At 39.2% G+C, this 19,827-nt stretch overlaps 1 protein-coding gene across 4 annotated transcripts in view; it reads left to right on the top strand.

Moving 5' to 3' along the window:
• The first annotated feature begins 3,070 nt into the window (after positions 1-3,070).
• Positions 3,071-19,827, top strand: part of LOC127447984 (interleukin-1 receptor accessory protein-like 1-A) — a 152,640-nt gene continuing 135,883 nt past the window's right edge. For all 4 annotated transcript variants that reach the window (XM_051710265.1, XM_051710263.1, XM_051710264.1 and 1 more), the window contains exon 1: positions 3,071-3,461. The gene's annotated coding sequence lies outside the window, so the exon portion shown is untranslated. The remainder of the gene's footprint in view (positions 3,462-19,827) is intronic.

The following is a 19,827-nucleotide window of genomic DNA, read 5'->3' as shown; positions in this document are numbered from 1 at the left end:
TTTCTAATGTATGTGAAACAGTATCCAGTATGCAATGCTAGTTTCAAACATTGTTACATGATGACACATGCCCTCTCTACACTGCATATTTAATTTAACAAGTGAGGTCCAGTATTCATCTCAGAAATAATTTGCTGTTCCTAAAATAGTCCTTGTCTATTAACACAAAGTTGAATGTGGTGTAACATATGAGTGGTTTGCAGGGTGGAGATCACATTAAACATAAAATCGCATTACTGTGTTCTTTGTCTCTTATCTCCATGACAACATATGACAAACATGGGCACAATTAAATTATAGTGATTGGATCCAATCAATGTACATATTATGATGCATGATTATATCATAACATGCATAGCTCTACTGAAATGTGTTAGTATCAGTGTTGGGTGCATTACTAAGAAATTAATTACTGTAATTAATTTACTTTTTCATTGAAAAAAGTAAAGTAAGGGATTACTCTTTAATTTTTCAGTAATTTAATTACAGTTACTTCTGATGTAATTGTGTTAAATACTGTATAGACTATAAAACAATTCTATGTAAAACAATAGTGAACTTAAAATAGAAATTTAACATCTAATGTTAAAATGTATGTTGTTTAATATAATGCAGCCCCCTTAAATTCTTTGGCCAGTTCATGAATAATTTATTTGATTTTATACGATTTATTTGAAAGAGTTAAATGAACAATTTCATGTTTATCCTTGTATTTTTCATCTGGTCGATGTTGATAAGGATTTTAGAAAGTAATTAGTAATAAGTAATGCAATTACTTTTCAGACAGAGTAATTAGTACAGTAATCTAATTACACTGTAGAAGATTAATTAGTAGTTTGTAATTAGTTGCTTTTTTAGAGTAACTTACCCATCATTTGTTAGTATACCTTAATTTTGCTTCCAATCACATTATGTTTTACAATATGGTTATAATATTTGAAATTGTACAAAACACAAATATTCCTCTGCTGAACCACCATATGAGGTTCAGCAACATTAGGTGGTGTGTATAGGTTGACAGCACATTACAATGCCTTGAGATATAATATCCTGAAACTTTAACAATCATAACATCTGCATGTTGCCATAATGCTGTTTCAAGGTTTAATGTCTTTTTTAAAATGACATATCAGCATTTTTGTCTTTTGTATTTACTTTCTTTGACTTTCTTGCTAAATTGATCAGCTCTGCTACAGAACATCGAGTATATTACAGACATGCTTTTCGAACCTTTCTGTAACTGTGCCCATCTTCACCTCCTAACACCCCAATATCTGTGTGCATTTGATTATAAACCCTCAAGGACCCAATGAAAAATTAGTTCTGTCTATTTGAAGAGGAGCTTAAAATAGCTGCTAAAGTCTCTCATGACATTCACCTTTCCATTCTAATTTCTGTAAAAAATTATTTTACACTTGGACACTCTGACAGACAGACAGACAGACGGATCAAGACACAGAGAGAATAAAGAACAGAACACTCTCATGAATTTTGAACGTTTAAGTAAATGACAAATAAGTTAAAATAACACTTAACAACATGCAGCATACTTGGACGAAACTGACCATGTTGAGCATTGCAAAGAGTACAACAACAAATGAAACAAGAGTTTAATTGCAGGTTCAAATGATACATGGATAAAAATTGCACAGTTGATAAATGCATTTAGTTGTTGAACAGCATATTTGGGAGTCCAGTCCAGTAGCTGGATACGTTTTTTTTTTTTTTTTTTTTTGTGCTGTATGTAGTGATATTATCACTGTAGATATACAGTTTAGAATCAGCCTTACAAAAGATTGTGCTGTATGACATTAGCAGAGTGGGCAGCAGATACTGGAATGTATAAAAACTTGTGGACAGTAACTGCAGAAGAGAACTCACTCCCTTGGGCAAGGATAGAGAAGGAGGAATATACAGTGAGAAATGTGTGTGGATTTATAGATGGGTGAGAGAGAGAGTGAGGTATAGAAACAGGCAAAACCAGAGAAAAAGTGTGTGTTTGTGTGTGTTTGTGTTCTGAGTGGGCTTTTCTTCTGCTGTGAACCTCCTCATTGTTATGCAACTCACAGAGTGAGAGACTCACCCCTGGACAGGACAGCAAAGTGTTTTGGAAAACACCCCCCCCCCCCCCCACACACACACACACACACACACAAACACACATACACACCACTGCACACATCTGGGTCTCAAGGCTGTCTCTTTTCAGTTCAGTAGTACAAGTTAAAGTTATAGTTTACCCAAAAATGAAAATTCTATCATAATTTATTCATCTTTATGTCGTTGAAACCTGTATGACTTCCTTTATTCCACTGAACACAAAAAAAGGTTTATTTTGCATCATGTTCTGGCTAATTATATACAATGAAGGTAAATGGAACAGTAGCTGTGACGCTCCAAAAAGCATAATAAAAGTGGTCCATGCGGCTTCCTAGTCTTCTAAGATCATGCAGTAGCTTTGTGTGAAGAACAGACTGAAATTTAAGTTATTATTCGCTGAAAATCTTGCCCTCTGCCATAGCCTTCAAATCTCATTTGCATTTGCGAAATTTTAAATATGCCGCATCAAGATGCATCACTCTAAACATCATTGTTCTTGTGTGTCTTGTGACCGTTTTCATCTCTTCAACTCATGTTCATGTGCCAAATTTAAATATGCACAAGCGCAAATGTGATATTAATATTTTCAGTGAATAATGATTTTTGTCTGCTTTTCAGAAAAAGCTATATGGTTTCTGAAGACTTGGAATATAGTGCACAAGTACAATGTTGACAAATTTTATGGTGCTTTTGGAGCTTGATAATCAGTAGTCCTATATGCTTTCATTGCCTGTGTTCCACAGAAGAAATTAAGTTTAACGACATGAGGATAAATACATAAAGTAAGTACTGTAAATAAAGACTGAATTTTCTTTTTTGGGTGAACTATTCCTTTAAATTAAGGTGTTCCTAAAGCCACGCAGACCACCACAGTCGTTTTTCGAAGGGTTTAAAGGCGGACTTTAGGACCAAGGAGAGTTCTCCCACAGCAGCGAGCGCATACAGAGCGTCTTGAAGAGAAAACCCCCCACAGGAGCTCTCGCTGTCGGATACCTGAGACATCTCAAATCATCCCCTTCCTCGAGCCGCATCTGACCGACGAGCGCACGGCGCGCCACGGAATGCGCAGGAGCATCCGACTCTCCGCTGGATGAGGGCGCGCGGTCAAACCATGGGACCCCCCTTCTTCATCTTTGAGTTCTTATTGCTTTGCGATGTCAGAGTCATAGAGACCCCTGGAACCCTTTGAATTCGTCATATGGCAACATCTGTTTTGGAATAAACTATCATCTGGTGTACATCTCTCTCTCTCTTCGGATGGATGATTTGGTCAGATTCCTCATTCACTGTGATGCGTGCTCATTTCAAGTCCAAGTGTCTTATTGACTGACCGTGGATCAATTTTTGGACGTGGGCTGACGGTAAGCTTGTGTTAGTTACCTATTTGAAGTTTGATGTGTGTGTGTTTTTGGAGAGGTTTCGTGGCGATGCGGGGGTGGCGAGTTGACCTGCTGTAGCTCTGGAAGATGCCAATGTATTCGAACCTTTGCAAGATATCACAGTCATCTAATAATTTGTGGAGTTTAATGCTCAAACTCTATCAATTCATTTTCATTTTGAAGGTAAAATTCGAGAATTTTGAGAAATCTGTTAAGAACATGACCGGTACAACAAAAATTTAAAGAAAAATATGTATTCTATTTAAAGAAATATATATATATATATATATATATATATATATATATATATATATATATATATATATATTTTTTTTTTTTTATTGTTGTCATTTTCCTGACAATTAAGTACAACCCCCTCCCCATTCTCATTAGGCCTACTGTAATGCGCAGAAATATTTGTAAATTGTTGACATGGTGGTATTTGCTGTACTGCCTTTAATTTATGCCGATTTAGAACATTGTGTCCGGAGAGGACGATTATTATATCACAATCACAGTAATCAAAACATAATGAGAATCTTAAATCGGAATATTGATAATTACAAACAAACTCAAAGTAAATCATCTGGACGCTTTACAATGATGAGAACTGAATGAGAAATATATTTAACTGCCAGCTAAATAGGCTATCACAATGCAAAAAAGTAGGCTTCATTTCCGTGATGCCGATTATCATTTCTTATTTTAATTTTCTGGGGTGAAATATAACCCGGACATACACCTTTTACTATTAGATCAAATTTCATGTGAAATTCAGTTAACACCTCAATGTGAGCCACGACTTTCCATACACGCAAAAATAAGACAAGGTTTAATCGTTATCTTTTCATTACTGACAAATGAAGGTTCAACGTTTATTATTCCAGGTGCGCAAGGTGTGCAAAACCGCTATTATACCACAGTATAATAGACGATCTCATATTTTGGTATCGAATCTAAACCATTGTAGAAAACGCAATGTTTTGCGGGTGTATTGCACCCTCCTGCAATGGTACGGAGAGAACACACACACGCACACACACTCATTCACTGCAGTGGCATCTGATCACAGCTGAGAGAGAGAGAGAGAGAGAGAGAGAGAGAGAGAGAGAGAGAGAGAGAGAGAGAGAGAGAGAGAGAGAGAGAGAGAGAGAGAGAGAGAGAGAGAGAGAGAGAGAGAGAGAGAGAGAGTAATGTGCCAGTAATGGTAAAGTTTACAGTAGATCACTTGTGAGCCAGTGGGGGGGTTGGGCCAGTGCCCCCTTGTCAATAGGCCTGCCCTATTGTCAAATTGTCAGCTACAGAGATCGTGGATGTCAGAGAAACCGAATGTCAAACGATTAACGAGCCAACAACTTCTGGAGATAAATTTCACATCTTTGGATGTGCCAGCTCCAGTTCTACTTAATGTGGGTGCTGGTGTAAATGTAAGTGTAAGGTAAGTTACTTTTACAGGGCAACTTTCCACTTTATCACAAAACCCGATCCGGATCGGATTTTCTGCTTTATTGAATGCACCTGAGCCCAACTCCTTATGAGATCGCTCTTATTCGGCAAACATTCATTACAAAATATTTGTTGTATGTATACATCTGTCAGGTTTTCATTTCTTGAACAACAGACAGTAGGCTACACACTTATGTTATTTATAATGAGGTATTTTTTTTCCACTGTCTTTAATTCAATGTTTTGTACTGTACAGTGCAGAAACAGGACAAATGTAGTGCAACAAGTTAGGCAAAACAAACAAACAACTATGATGAAACAGCACGTAGGAACAGATGTAAAGAAATAGGTATGAAGAAACAGCAGCTAGCGTTATACAGGGCCACACCTCACCTGCAATGGCAAATGTATTATGAATACACTTAAACATAAAATTGGAACATTTTATAAAACACCCCACTAAAGCCCAAATAAATAACTTGCCTTCAGTGAGAAAGGCATTTACCATACACTAAGATCACCACATAAACGCTCTTCAACCTAGTAATCTATACAGATTAATATTGGTGCTGTTGGGTACAGGCGCAAGAATAAAAAGCAAATGTGCAACTAACTGGGAGAGAGAGAACAGCATTGTTCCTGTTGCTTCGTTTGCAAACAAAGTGCAAGAGATGCACTAAACAGTTTACAGGGTAGAAAACAAATGTAACGTCCTCTTTAGGAACACCATTTATCAATCAAATACTTAACGCACCAATCACAAGGGAGAGGCACACCTGTGATCAATAATAGAGAATTGAGCTTAATATTAGCAACCGCATTCTCTAATAAGAGGCGCACACCAAGCATGCTCAATATGGAAAGCATACACACGCCGACAGACATAATAATGTAAAAAAAAAAAACACATTAAAGCCATCTTACTGGTCACTTATAATTACGATGCATGCAACTTTGTTAAACTCATGGTAATTGAGATAGAGACATGCATTTAAAAAATCACTTGTTACACTGGACCATTTAAAATGAACTAGTGAATTTAAAAATGTGCTTCTTAAAAGAATCTTAAAGGAAATGGTGACCATTTACAAGGCTTGTACATTCTGATTATAGCCTACAGCTTAAATTCTAACCTAAAATCTTGATGTGTAGCCTATCATTAATTTGACTGAGAATTCATTCATTAAGAATTTTACTGCATTAGTCATTCTAAAGAACAGCATGGCAACATGGCTTAAAGTTTGTGGGTAAAACCAGAATGTTAGTGTGTATTGACTTATTGAAACATTTGTCATGAGCCTATTTGCTTATATATATATATATATATATATATATATATATATATATATATATATATATTCAAAGTTTTTACTGAAATGTGGTGAATCTTTGGTTGTCTTTTAAAAAAAATTGCATGTCCGCAAATATTAAAACAGCAAATTATGTTTTATATGTGTACAGGGGACATTTAAGTTATTATACAGTTGCCCCCCTAAAAGCACCCCCCCACCCCAGACAAAATGGTCTAGAACCACCCCGCCAGGGTCATTGTTATCCCTTGGTTAACTTGTTCCATGCTATGCACAGTTCATACTTAGTAATTAGTCATGGGCAGGTTTTAATGGTTCCAAACTGTACATTTGTAAACTGTGGGTTATTATTCTATTTATTTATTTATTTATTTTTTTTAGTCACTGCTTGCTGGCTGAATAGACCTTTTGGGCAAAAATGGTAAAAACGATACTGACTTGCATCACTCCAATTAACAGATTTCCTCAGACGATGACACTAAACACAGCGTGTTAAAGTTTATGCAACAATACAGTTGGCATGAGTATTTAACGAGGCAAGCATTGTTTAGTTTATGATTGGTTACCTGTTGCTAAACGACTGGCTGTAACATTCTTGCACTGCTTTGTTTCACTGTATACCTATGGCACCAAAATCAAAATTACACATGTGAAGTGTCACTTAACCCTGAGTTAAAAGAGACCTTAAACTCGGATTAAAAAGACATTAACCAAGGGTAAAGTGTAGTGGAAAGACTTTTGGCCGACTTGCTACTGCAGTTAGAATCCACTTCTATCTCCTCTGAGTAACCGTTGCTGCTAGACCATTAAAGTTCCTTGTGTCTCATATGGTTTTGGTGGATGTTAGCAGTCACAATGTAAGGTCAGTGTGCTTCTGTGCCCAGAAAATAGCACTAAGACTCATGTGAGAACAAACCCAAGGCATAGGGATTAAGCTTGTCATGGATGAAGACCTTCTATTCTGTTCCAGTGAAGACACATTGCTGCCCTTCCTTCCCTCATGCCACCCACAAAAATTCTCAGTCTAATGTGTAGACTTCTTCCAGTTGGTGTGTTATCAGTATGAATAATGCAATATCTTAATCCTGTGATTACGTAAGGTTTTCCCTTAAACATGTGCCAAGAAGATACAGATAAAAAGTTGGCTAAACTGGCATTGACAGTGCTATTGACTCCTTTTAAAGGAACTGTCACTCAGGTTTGGAGGTGGCATCGGGCAGTGTGTGTATTATGTGTGTGTGTGTGTGTGTGTGCGTTTATAATGAATACATCTAGTCCCATGGTGGGGCTCTTATTGCCTAGGGTGAATTTTAAGATGGACACTTATACACACACACACACACACACACACACACACACACACACACACGTACACACTTTTTCTCTGGTTAAGCTTAAGAGAGAGGAGATCCAAAGAGATCTGGCTATAGTGTGTGCCATCACCAGCGGCATTTGGATGCCCTATTAATAAATAAGGCACGTTCTTTCGTGGGCTTATTTTGCCAGGGGCACTGGTTAGCTACTTGTCAATAAAATCTGTGAAGAAGATATTGTGAAAACCAGCACGAAACCAATAAACGTAAAAATATACTTTGATGTGATGTGGCTATTTGATTGTGAGTAGTCCTGAAAGGACAACTCCCTGTTTGAATGAATTCATCTGTCAGAACATTCTCTGCTCTGATACATCAACAGGTCAATTCGAGATCACGTTTCACTTATATGACAAAACCACTCTGACTATTGCCGCTGATCTATGGAAAGTTAAATATCATGTCTGCGGCACTGAGATAAAAGCATTCATTTGTAATTTAAAGCTTTCAGAACTTGCTTAAGCAGAATACACACTCAAACTGTACTGCAGATTGAAAGAGTCTTGCTTTTATAGGGGCAGTCAGAGTAAATAAGGTTACAGGTTCTGAGTCTGTTGCTCTTTTGATTTGAGTTGAATTGGCGGTGTTACAGCAGCGTTTCCCAACCGTTTTTGTATTATGTACCCCCACAGCTCCATCATAAGGCTCAAGTACCCCATAATCGACACCAAACCAAAAAACGTTAATTTTAACTGATAACACAGGATATAAATTAGCATTTACGGAATAGTTCACCCAAAAATCATTATTCGCTCATCATTTACTCACCCATCCTATTTCACTATAAATCTTGACATCTGTATTCTCCTTGGTGCATTCATGAGAGAAGCTTGATTACACTTCCTCGCGCTTGGTCATGCATGGTGTACAGCGTTCTGCACATGTGTCAAGTGCGAGTATGTGTACAGTAATCAAATTAATTAATTTTAGCTATGTTTTTTAGTTCAGTCTATTGACAGCCCTATTATTTGTATGTCATAATTTGCAATTTAGTAGCTAGTGCCCTCTGGAACCTGCTTAAAGGAATAGTTCACCCAAAAATGAAACTTTGCTGATAATTTACTCACCCTCAGGCCATCCAAGATGTATCTGAGTTTCTTTCTTCTTCAAAACAGAATTTAAGACTTTTAGGATTTCATTTCAGGCCTCCTCCTCTAAACAATGCAAGTGAATGTCCTCCATTTTTTGACGGTCCAAAATGCATATTTAGGGTGCATCAAAATAATCCACACGACTCCAGTCTACAAATAAAGGTCTTCTGAACCCAAATGATTGATTATTTTTAGAAACAAAACAATACTTATATACTTTTTAACTACAATTGTTCGCTTCCTTACATCTCTGTGGCGTGCGCTCATGAGAGGGATTACGTAAGCTTGTTGGTAAGGTCACGCGTCACGTGGAGGAGGAGTCAGGAAGCGCGTTTACGTTTTTTAAAATTATAATTATTTGGAAATTATTTTTTATTTTATTTTTATATTGTTTTGAAATTGTTTTGGACTGTTTTGGTTTGTGAACAGCACAAGTTTCTCTTCCTGACTCCTCCTCCACGTGACGCGTGACCTTACCAACAAGCTTACGTCATCCCTCTCATGAGCGCATGTCACAGAGATGTACGGAAGTGAACATTTGTAGTTAAAAAGTATATAAGTATTGTTTTGTTTCTCAAAATAATCAATCGTTTGCGTTCAGAAGAAATTTATTTGTCGACTGGAGTCGTATGGATTATTTTGATGCACCCTAAATATGCATTTTGGACCATCAAAAAATGGAGGACATTCACTTGCAGTTTTTAGAGGAGGAGGCCTGAAATGAAATCCTAAAAGTCTTAAATTCTGTTTTGATGAAGAAAGAAACTCAGATACATCTTGGATGGCCTGAGGGTGAGTAAATTATCAGCAATTTTTCATTTTTGGGTGAACTATTCCTTTAAGTACTGTGGTGGTGGGGGCATGGTCAAGCGTTCGTCAGGAGAGAAAGCAGTAAAGGTGCACACACCTGAGCGCTATAATGTCTAACACCTGTTTCTGATTGCAGTAAGCATTGGGGAGAGCGATAAAAAGGGACCATGCCAGAGACGAGGGAGAGAGAGCTACCCTTCTGAAAGAGACTGTCTTGAGTTTAAGCTAAAGAGTGTTATGCTGAAAAGCCCCTTTAAGTTTGGTTATTGATTATCCCCCGCAGCCCATGGGGACCAACTAAAGTCAGCGATTTGGCAATAGTTACGAATAAATCTCAGATAAAAATTGGCGAACCCCAGAAACCTCTGCAATGCCTTGCGAGAATCTGGGGTTGGCCACTCGGAGATGGCTTTTACCTTTGCCGGGTCCATGCGTATTCCCTCGGATGAAATGATGAACCCCAGGAACTGAACCGACTGTGTGTGAAAAGTGCACTTCTCCGCCTTGACAAACTCAAGCAGCCAATGAAGCACCTGCCTGACATGCCGCACATGGTCCTGCATATTCTGGGAGAAGATCAGAATGTCGTCAAGATAAACAAAGACAAAATGATTGACCATGTCTCTAAGCACGTCATTCATGAGCCCCTGGAAGACGGCAGGGGCGTTGACCATTCCGAAAGGCATAACCAAGTATTCAAAGTGTCCCCTATGTGTGTTAAACGCCGTCTTCCACACATACCCCTTCCTGATATGAACAGGTGATAAGCGTTACTTAAGTCCAACTTCGTAAAGACGGATGCCCCCTGCAAGAGCTCGAAGGCTGAAGACATCAACGGCAAAGGAAAACAATTCTTTACCGTGCTGTCATTCAGCCCCCGATAATCTATGCAGGGTCTGAGCAAACTGTCTTTCTTCTCTACGAAGAAGAACACTGCCCCTGCGGGCAATGAGGAAGGGTGGCTGAGACCGGCTGCCAAAGAATCAGTAATGTACCTGTTCATGGCCTCCCTCTCGGGAGCCGAGAGTGAATCAACCAAACCTTCAAGGAGGAGAAGTGCCAGGAAGCAGTTTAATCGCACAGTCTTACGGGCGATGAGGAGGAAGGGTAGCAGTGGGGGACTTGCAGAACCCCGCCCTCAGATCATGGTACGCCAACGGCACTCCTGACAAATCAGCCAGCTCATCCTGTAATGAAACACAAGACTGGACAGGGGAGACAGCAGAGTTAAGACAATGTGAAGAACAAAATGAGCTCCAAGCAAGTACAGTGTTGGTTGCCCAATCTATGTGTGGGTTGTGTGACCAACCAAGGGTGTCCCAGCACTACATGGGACGATGTAGATCGATGAGATAGAAGAACAGCAGTTTGGTGTGGTTTCCTAAGATCAAAGTGACCAGCTTAGTTATATGAGTTATGGCTGCAAGGGGGGTACCGCTAAGCGTGCGAGTGGTGATGGGCTTGTCCAAAAGGATCCTAGGAATCCTCCATTTGGAAACCAAGTCAGAGTCAATGAAATACCCTTTGGCACTGGAATCCACGAGTGCTGAGATAACATGACTATCTGTGCCAACCAACAGTCTAGTCGAGAGCTGCGATGTGCAGAGGTTTTGTCCAAGGGTGTCGTGCTCGCCAGTAACCCTTTAACTACTGACAATCATTGTCTTTTAATGGACATTAGGCAACAAGGTGGCCCGATCAGCCACAGACTAAACACAAACCCCTTTGAAGTTGTCGTTGCCTCTCATTACGGGACATGGGATATCTTCCCACCTGCATGGGTTCAAAATCAGGAGGGGAACCGGAACGTCTGGAAGCAGGTGTGGACTGTGAGTGAGGTTTAACTGCCTGTGAAGGAGATGAACGGTGGCGACAATGTTCATTGCGTTGAGTCAAACGGTGATAGGCTGGGGGGGGGGGTTGATCCAGAGAGTAGATTTCATCTTGAATAGAGTCTGAGAGTCCTCACAAGAACAAATCCCACATAATGGAACCATTCCAATCGCTGAAAGCAGCCAGGGTGCGGAATTCAATGGCGTAATCGGTGACTGATCAATTTCCCTGAGCCAGTCCAGATAATATCCTCCCAGCCTCCCGACCTTGAGCCACCCGGTCAAACACTCGGTGAAGTTCAGAGGAGAAAGCTTCATAAGAGGAGCAACATGGATGCCGGTTATCCCACATTGCCATTCCCCATTCTCCAGCCCTTCCAGAGAGAAGTGTGATGGTACATGCAATCTTCATAGTGTTTGAGGAGTACATGGAGGGCTGCAAGGAGAAGAACAGTGAGAGGAAAGCCCTAACAGACCCCTTAACTGAGAATGGTGGTGGAGGGATGGCACATACATCTGATTGCCAGGGGGCTTGGCAAGCTGCCAGAGGAGTGGGGTGTCTTGCGCTGGACTCGATTCAGAGAGAGAGCGAAGCTGCTGAACCATCGTGGTCAGATCCACGAGCTGAGAAGCCATTACCTCTAGAGCCCGGTTAGAAGCAGATATCTGGTCTTGCTGTTGTCCAAACAAAGCTCCTTGCTGTGAGAGACCGGAGTGTAGCATCATCTCTTCCGTTGGGTCCATGTTGGCCGGTTTTATCTGTCATAGATGGGGAGTGGGGGAGGATGAAGGACCCAAAAGCAGAGAAGAGAGAGAGAGAGAGAGTTCAACTTTATTAATTATAATTCAAGCAGTCAAGTCTAAGCGCGCCAGCGCCAGTTGAGGCAGGCAGGAAAGCAAAGCTGCTCCGGGCTAGAAAAAAGAGTGTGTTTGTGAGGGGAGTGTGTGCGTGCTGAAGTCAGGAGCACTCGGATGAAAGGCTGTTGAAGCTAATGAGGTGCAAACGAAGCCCAGACGAATCTCCCCGAGACACAGGCAGAAATTGAGGAATCCTCCTCTACAGTCTTGGGCACCAAGTGATGGGGGTGAATGCAAACAGACAGGTAACCGCACCTCAATCGACCAGCAGCCAACTGATACACGAGCTCATCCAACGAGGTCCGTAGAGGCCGGTGGGGTGCAAGCAAAGGCCAGACGGATCTCCCAAGACGTGGGCTAAAATCAAGGAATCATCCTCCACAATCCTGGGCACCAGCTGGTGAGAGTGAATGCAAGCAGACCGCACCTCAATAGACAGACAACTAACAGATACTCAGGCTCGTTCCAGTTATACAAAGAGAGAAGTTAGACTTCACTGTAAACAATACACATGTCAACAGTAACAGGGAACAATAAACTGGCAAAGAAGGAGAGGAAACATGAGGAATAAGAAGTGAGTGCAAATAGGAAAAAGCAGGTGGCAGCAGACATGAAACTCATCACTGTGATCAGCGTCTCAACAGAATTGATCAGCGTTCCCATGGAAACGCTGATCACGCATGCCAGCTCCACCTGTGAGACAAAAGGGAGAGAAAAACAAACAACAGTTAGAGCCGACACACATGCCAGAACCGTGACACGGCATGTATGATCGGCTGATCATGCCACTGATTAGCGTGCCGAGCAACACCTGTTCTCCTCTAATTCACTCCCTTCTTAAGCCCTTCGTGTTCTCAGTATCTTTGCTAGATTGTTGTTTGGTGTGAAGTAACTAACCTTACTCTCTCTTCCAAGTTGGTCCTGTCTCATGTATCTGTTGGTTGCCCATGTGTCGGGTGGGTGGTTGCTTTCCAATTCGCTGCATGTCAGCTGGGTTTCCACGAAGGATACCTCGTCTTTGCCCTCGTGTCGTGAGCTAGGTCACCTTACCATGCTTGGTGTCGTTCTGCACCTCACTAAGCTTCAACAGAGGATTCCATGAGTCTATTCCTGACTTCCACAATGCACACAGTCATTCTACGAACACATTCTTCACGGATTAACCTGGGCGCGGCCACAGCGCACGTGCTTCCCTGTCATCTCTCCCCACTGCTGCAGCCAGTGCTGGGATCCTCTACATCCACAGTGACTGCTCACATTTATTGTAAATAAATCCTTTGAACTGTTTCTCTGCATTTGGGTCTGTTTGTCTCACGATCGCTCATTATAACTATTGTGTGAGTATTGCTATTGAGAAGCTAGATAGCAGATTTGTTTTGTTTGTTTTTGCACTAATGGTCAGCTGGAAAATGTTTACGTCACTTTGTCAGCTGCATCCTTACTTAAAATATTTGTTTATGCATTGTCATGTTTACTTGGACAGATAGATGAAGACTGTTGCTCGACTATGCAAAACCCACTGCATATAAATGTACTTACTGTGTAACAGAACCAAATGGTGCTATACAACGGCTCTCAATCTTGGATGGCGTTAACTTATAAAGTTTGTGTATAGGTTTGTGTGTGTGAGAGTGCTCACATGTAGGAGATATACTGTAGTTGTATTGTTTTCCTGGCAAATAAAACACTCTTGAGACCCCTGGTTTCTAAGGGACCACTTTACTGGGCACAATATCAATAGGAATCTTCTCGCTATCTATGCGTGTGTGTGTGTGTGTGTGTGTGTGTGTGTGTGTGTGTGTGTGTGTGTGTGTGTTTGTGTGCATAATGAGGAGAGGATGCTGTGGGAAAGCCCTCATTATAAAACAGTTTGAGCTCTCAGGCCATTAAAGTCAAGGAGAGAAAGAAAGAGAGAGTGAGAAAGCGACTAGAGGATACTCAGGTGGATTGCTAGATGATTGAAACAATAAGCTCATCCTCTATTGTCTTGTCAGTAATGACTACTATTGGAATCCTTTGGGTTGAGGTCTCTTGTCAACTCTTGATCAGGTGATGTTTGTGGCCTGTGGTTCATGCTGATTGATTGGTTTCTCAAAAGAATAATAATCAATTGGTAATAAGAGAAGAGAATGCATTGATTTGGGTTGGTAAGAAGTTGTGGGCCTTTTGGGAAAGTCCATACTGGAAGCAAGACGACCTTGATGCCATGTGTGTATGCATTGTTTGGAGCGTACATTTGGAGGTAAGACAATCATCTGAGCCCTTGCACCCCAGATATTTAAAACTCATTGAGGGAATTTGAGTTTGAAGGATGCACATGCACACAAATAAAAAATACAATGAGCATACTGTGTATGTTTTTGTATGCTTGTTCATGCACAATATGCAACTCAACTAGCATTGATGCGTGCACACATAAACTCATTTACTGCTGTATTTCCTGTTGCCAATGAAGTCTGACATGCAATCTTTCCTTGTTTTTTTTTCTCTAGCTCTCTCCCTCTCTATTACTGTCATTTTCTCTCTCCCTTAAGACTGTCAAACTGTCAGAACCCTCACTGATTCCCACAGAATAGTATTGAAACCTGCCGTGTGTTTGGCATGTGTGAATCCATACGAGTTTGTTTTTGTGTAGGCTCAGTTTAATCTCATGTGCAAGGATAGTAATAGGGCGCTTGCAGCACAGTTAAAATCATTTTCTTAATCAGTATTTTTGTCTTGTTATCATGTAAAATATTTACTTGAGAAGCAAAATTTTCTAAGAGAATAAGCCTTGAATTATTTTTCTTACCCCATTGGCAAGTTGTTTTTCTTGTTTTAAGCATAGACCTCAATATATTTTTTTAGATTTAAGTTTAAAACAAGAACAAATAATTTGCTAATGTGGTAAGAAAACAAACCTACTTCAAGATTTCAAGAATATTAATATCTTACACAATTTTATCCTGTTTTAAAGATTTGTAGATGCTTGTAGCTACTGGAAAACACCTGATCTTTATTTATGGCCACAAAATCTTTCCATTTTATTCATGTGTCTTGCAGTGGCTGCAGTTTGATGAAAGCCTCATTTTTGTTCACTCTCATCATTTAACTTTGAAATATAAGTTCACGACAAACTCTCTGGATTCTGAGGCTGACAACCTTTGATGGATTTTGCCTCCATTTTCCATCCTCTCTCCGTAGATGAGATGGTGCAGTCAATTATATTGACAAAACTGAGTCAGTAACCTAGTTATCAGTCAGACAACTGTTCCCATAATGACAATCACAGTAATTCTGAAAACATTGGTTAGGATAAAGATTTGTATTTAGCTAAAAAATTTATTTCCCATAGGAAAAAAACAATCACAGGGAAAAAGTCAACAACTTAAAGATAGAATAACTTACAACTAACACTTATAGATTCATTTTTTTTTTTAATGAGTTATAGCCTTTAGTAATGACAGACCGTAATTAAAATGAAATTTTTATGATGCTATACACGTCAAACCAAGCCTGAATGAGTCACATTGTATAACCTAACAACAGTGTATTAGGATTACAGTATGTTACACCTTTCAGCCAATGACATTCAGGTATTTGCTTTCTTTAGTGTGTATACAGTACATGCATGTTGTATGTATGGCTTTGTTGGAGTATTTCTACTAAGTGAAATCATTGCAGTAGGTTGACACATACAACACTCAATAAGTGTTATTCTATGATTTAATTGGGTAGGTTATAGTTGTGGCACTATGCTAAGATTTTATTATTTTACGAATGCAAGATTTGATTGAAATCTGACTGTTATCAAAGTCTTTTAGGCAGCTTATCTACTTGAACGGAGGAACACCGAAATCTCTAAAACAGCTGGTCAAGACTACGATCAAAGAACATATTTCAAATCAGCTGTAAAATCTGACAACACTGGTATCATAAATTGAGCTTGTTTACCTCAGATTACGCTAAACAAAAGACGCTATTTTCCCTGCTTGTCGAGTTAATGCGCATGCGTGTTCTCAAGTTGACTGACAGGCGATGTCTGTATCTGAAATGTGATTGGCTTTTTACCTGTAAGGCGGGATTTCCTTTTCTACAACCATTGACCATTGGGCATTCCAATTTCCCCCATTCATTTTAATAGAAGTGGCCCGTCTCTGCTAAATAGTCTCTTTATGGAATTTTATTGGCTTAGACACGGGAGTATCATTGTGGTGAGTGTTAACGTTGGCGTTGCTTTGTACATTCAAGTATTAATTTTTAAAACAGTGTACTGAAACATTGTAATTAGACTTTGGTGTATTTGTGAGGTGTTTTTCTGTTAATGTCATGAAAATGTTTTCAGATGTGACTGTCTCTCCTGTTTCATTTTTCATTTAAATTTAATGGCTTTATAAGCATGACTAAATTGTATTGCTCAGAGGATGCTATTTTAGAGCCCATGAAACTTAATGGAATTTTCAGTTGTTTAATTTAAGGATCACTTTGGCTCATATGTTTCTCCTACAGATGATTAGGAGAAATAAACATAGAAGCAAACAGTTGTTCACATTTTATATGGGTCTAGATTAAAAAAAAATTATCTGGATAGCATGACTGAGATAATTTGGTTTTAGAAGAATGTGATGAGAAATACATACTGAAATCTTTGACTTTTTTATTGCAGTCTTTGGTTACCTGTCAAATCTGAGCAGAGTTTAAAATATATTGTTTAGATCTCCTCTGAAAGTCTAGAGGAGACATATGTGATATTACTTCATCATAGTATCTTTTTCTCAGCAGAAAATCTGAGAAGCAGGAGACTTTATGCACTATCTTTAATCGCATTGCTGTCAAGGAGAAACAACTGAGAACTAAAATAGATTTTATTTGTGTTTTGTTTGTCCTATGGGAGAATATGACTAAAGTAGTTCAGCTAACAACAGTAGTAATCTCAGTTGTATTTTAGCAGTTAATAACACAGTAAACCAGAATGTATTGATTGAGCATACAAATTGCCTTGGTCCCACAGCTCACTTGATAAAGGAATTTCAGGAAAATTCTGTAATTCAAATCCATGTGACTTTCTGTATTCTGCGAAACACAAAAGGAAATAATTTAATGAATGTCCAGATGGCTGAAATCAATATAATGGCAGTATATAGTGACTCATTGTAATGCATAATAAATCACCTAAAAGTGTTATAAAAGTCCGTGTGACTTATACCAAGTCTTCTGATGCAATATGATCACTTTGTATGATGAACAGACTGTAAGTAAAGCCATTATTTTATTTACTCTCAAATCAAATCATTAACAAAGTACAGAAACACTTAATTGGTTCTTGCTGTTTATGGACTTTATTAATGATTTGATTTGAATTGCTTTGAGATTAATTCAAGAGTGTTGTGAGAGTGTATACACACTTTTGCTGGACCACAATGGAATACGATGCAAAACATTACTGATTGATTTGTACTTTTCAACCCATTCTTGCTGACAATCACAAGTCATTCTTGCAAAATTGACAAAACCTTATCTGTCAGCCAGCTAATGTCACCTTGGTAACAAGTTTAAATCAACACAATTAGCTAAATCAATTTTAAATACATTTCAAAAGGGCATGTTACAGTTTCATCAACTGGCCAAACTCTCTCATGCTGGCCCTGTGCCAGCAGGCCATCCTTATTGTTGAGCCCTGATGTGTACAATAAGTAGAATTATTTCAATCTAGTACTTCCAAAGATTGGTGGCTGACATACAAGTTGAAAATCTGCAGGTCAGAAGGTGTGGGAACCCTGCAGCGGTCAAACATATAGACCTTTCAGAAGTCATGCCATACATAATTTCAACTGAAGACCTTTTATGCACATAGCTCTTTTCTCTCCCTTTACTGTCCATTATCTTTGCTAGCCCTTTGACCATCTATTATCTCTACTTTTCTGACTCTTGACTGAGAATTAGTTTGTCTGGTGAGGGGATTAGTGGTACTGTGTGTCTGGAGGTGGTGTAGGAGAGCAGTAATACTCAATAATTAATCACCATCAGCTGCGTGAAGCATGGAAGAGTACTCAGGGGTCCCTTGTTAGCCAGGGCCAATCAGTGAAGTGTGAACAGTCTGCAGGCTGCTTAAAACACATACATACACACATACACACACACACACACACACTTGATCAATTTTCTGAATTTCATCAATTCATGTTAGAGGCACTCAAACACGGTAACATGTGTTCTTTGAATTTTTCATGACGGAGATGTATGTTCACTGCAGAGCACCTGTAGTCAAGGTTACATGTGCACTAACTAGCCAATGTCATAAAAAATCTTTCCAGACTCTATATTTGAGCCTGTATATATTGTTTCTCATTTCTTGCCTATGCACTCAGTCACACACACATACACGCATACTTTATGCCCAGAGCGTGTTCGACTTCGACTCTGATATTTGGCTGGCACAAGGAAGCTGGAACTGCCACAATAAATAATGGAGTCCACAAAGACCAGCGTGGTCTTTATCTTCTTTTTCATTCTTTCACAAATACAAGTGCACACCTGCAGCAACACACACACACACACACACACACACACACACACATATACATGTCTATTTGGCTCTGTTGTGAACTATCATATATGTATGTAATGGCTGAGTATAGATGCAGCTCTGGTTGTCCTTGAGTCATTCGTTCTGCTTTCTCATAAGAGTGTGTGTGTGTGTGTGTGTATGTGTGTGTTAATAGTGTGTGTATCTCAGTTCATAACGCAGCACTCTTCCTCCAGGGGCACTGTTATATTTACTGCATGGTAAATGTGTTGACTGTCAAGCCTGGAGATGTGAAGAGTTTAAATTGGATTAAATCATAAAATCGGCACATCAATCATTCACAGCTGGGCCATCCGCCACATGTTAGTGAGCAGCCGTACATGTGTATGTGGATATTAGCTCCAATGAGAAATGGGAAAGACCTTCTGTGTACGTCTCTCACCGGACGGTGATTGAATTGCCAGTGGCAACAGAGAAAAAAGCATGGCTGATAGGGTGATTTGATTTAAAAAATGTTAATTGTAGCAGATTGTCAAATTGGGTGACTGTATGATTGGTGTGTGCATAGGCAAGCATCCCTTTTACTATTGCTTTTCTATTATTATTGCTCATTATTGCTTCGTTAGCAGAGGTGGTAGAGTAGCCAAAAACTGCACTCAAGTAAAAGTACAATTACTTAAAAAAAAAAAAAAAATTACTCAAGTAGAAGTAAAAGTGCTAACATAAATAATTATTTGAGTAAGAGTAAGAAAGTATCCAATTAAAAGAGTACTCAAGTAGTGAGTAACTCATTACTTTCACAAATGACATAATGGACATTAACTCCCTACATTCCATTACATAATACACATTTAACATGTATTACAGAATTATTATTATTAATATTATTATTATTAATGGAAATTCTGTCATCATTCACCATCATGTTGGTCCAAACCCTTATGACTTTCTTTCTTCCATGCAACACAATAAGGAGATTTTAGACAAAATGTTAGCCTTGGTCACCATTTACTTTCAGTGAATGTGTTTTTTTCTATATATTTTGAAAGTGAATGGTGACAGAGACTGTTAGTCCCTAACATTCTATCTAACATCTTTTGGGCTCCACAAAATACAGAAGGTC

Source organism: Myxocyprinus asiaticus, chromosome 11 (assembly GCF_019703515.2).
Source record: "Myxocyprinus asiaticus isolate MX2 ecotype Aquarium Trade chromosome 11, UBuf_Myxa_2, whole genome shotgun sequence".
In the NCBI taxonomy this organism is placed as follows: Eukaryota; Metazoa; Chordata; class Actinopteri; order Cypriniformes; family Catostomidae; genus Myxocyprinus; species Myxocyprinus asiaticus.
The sequence above is the reverse complement of the archived record's forward strand: the minus strand, read 5'-3'. Positions and strand labels throughout refer to the sequence as shown.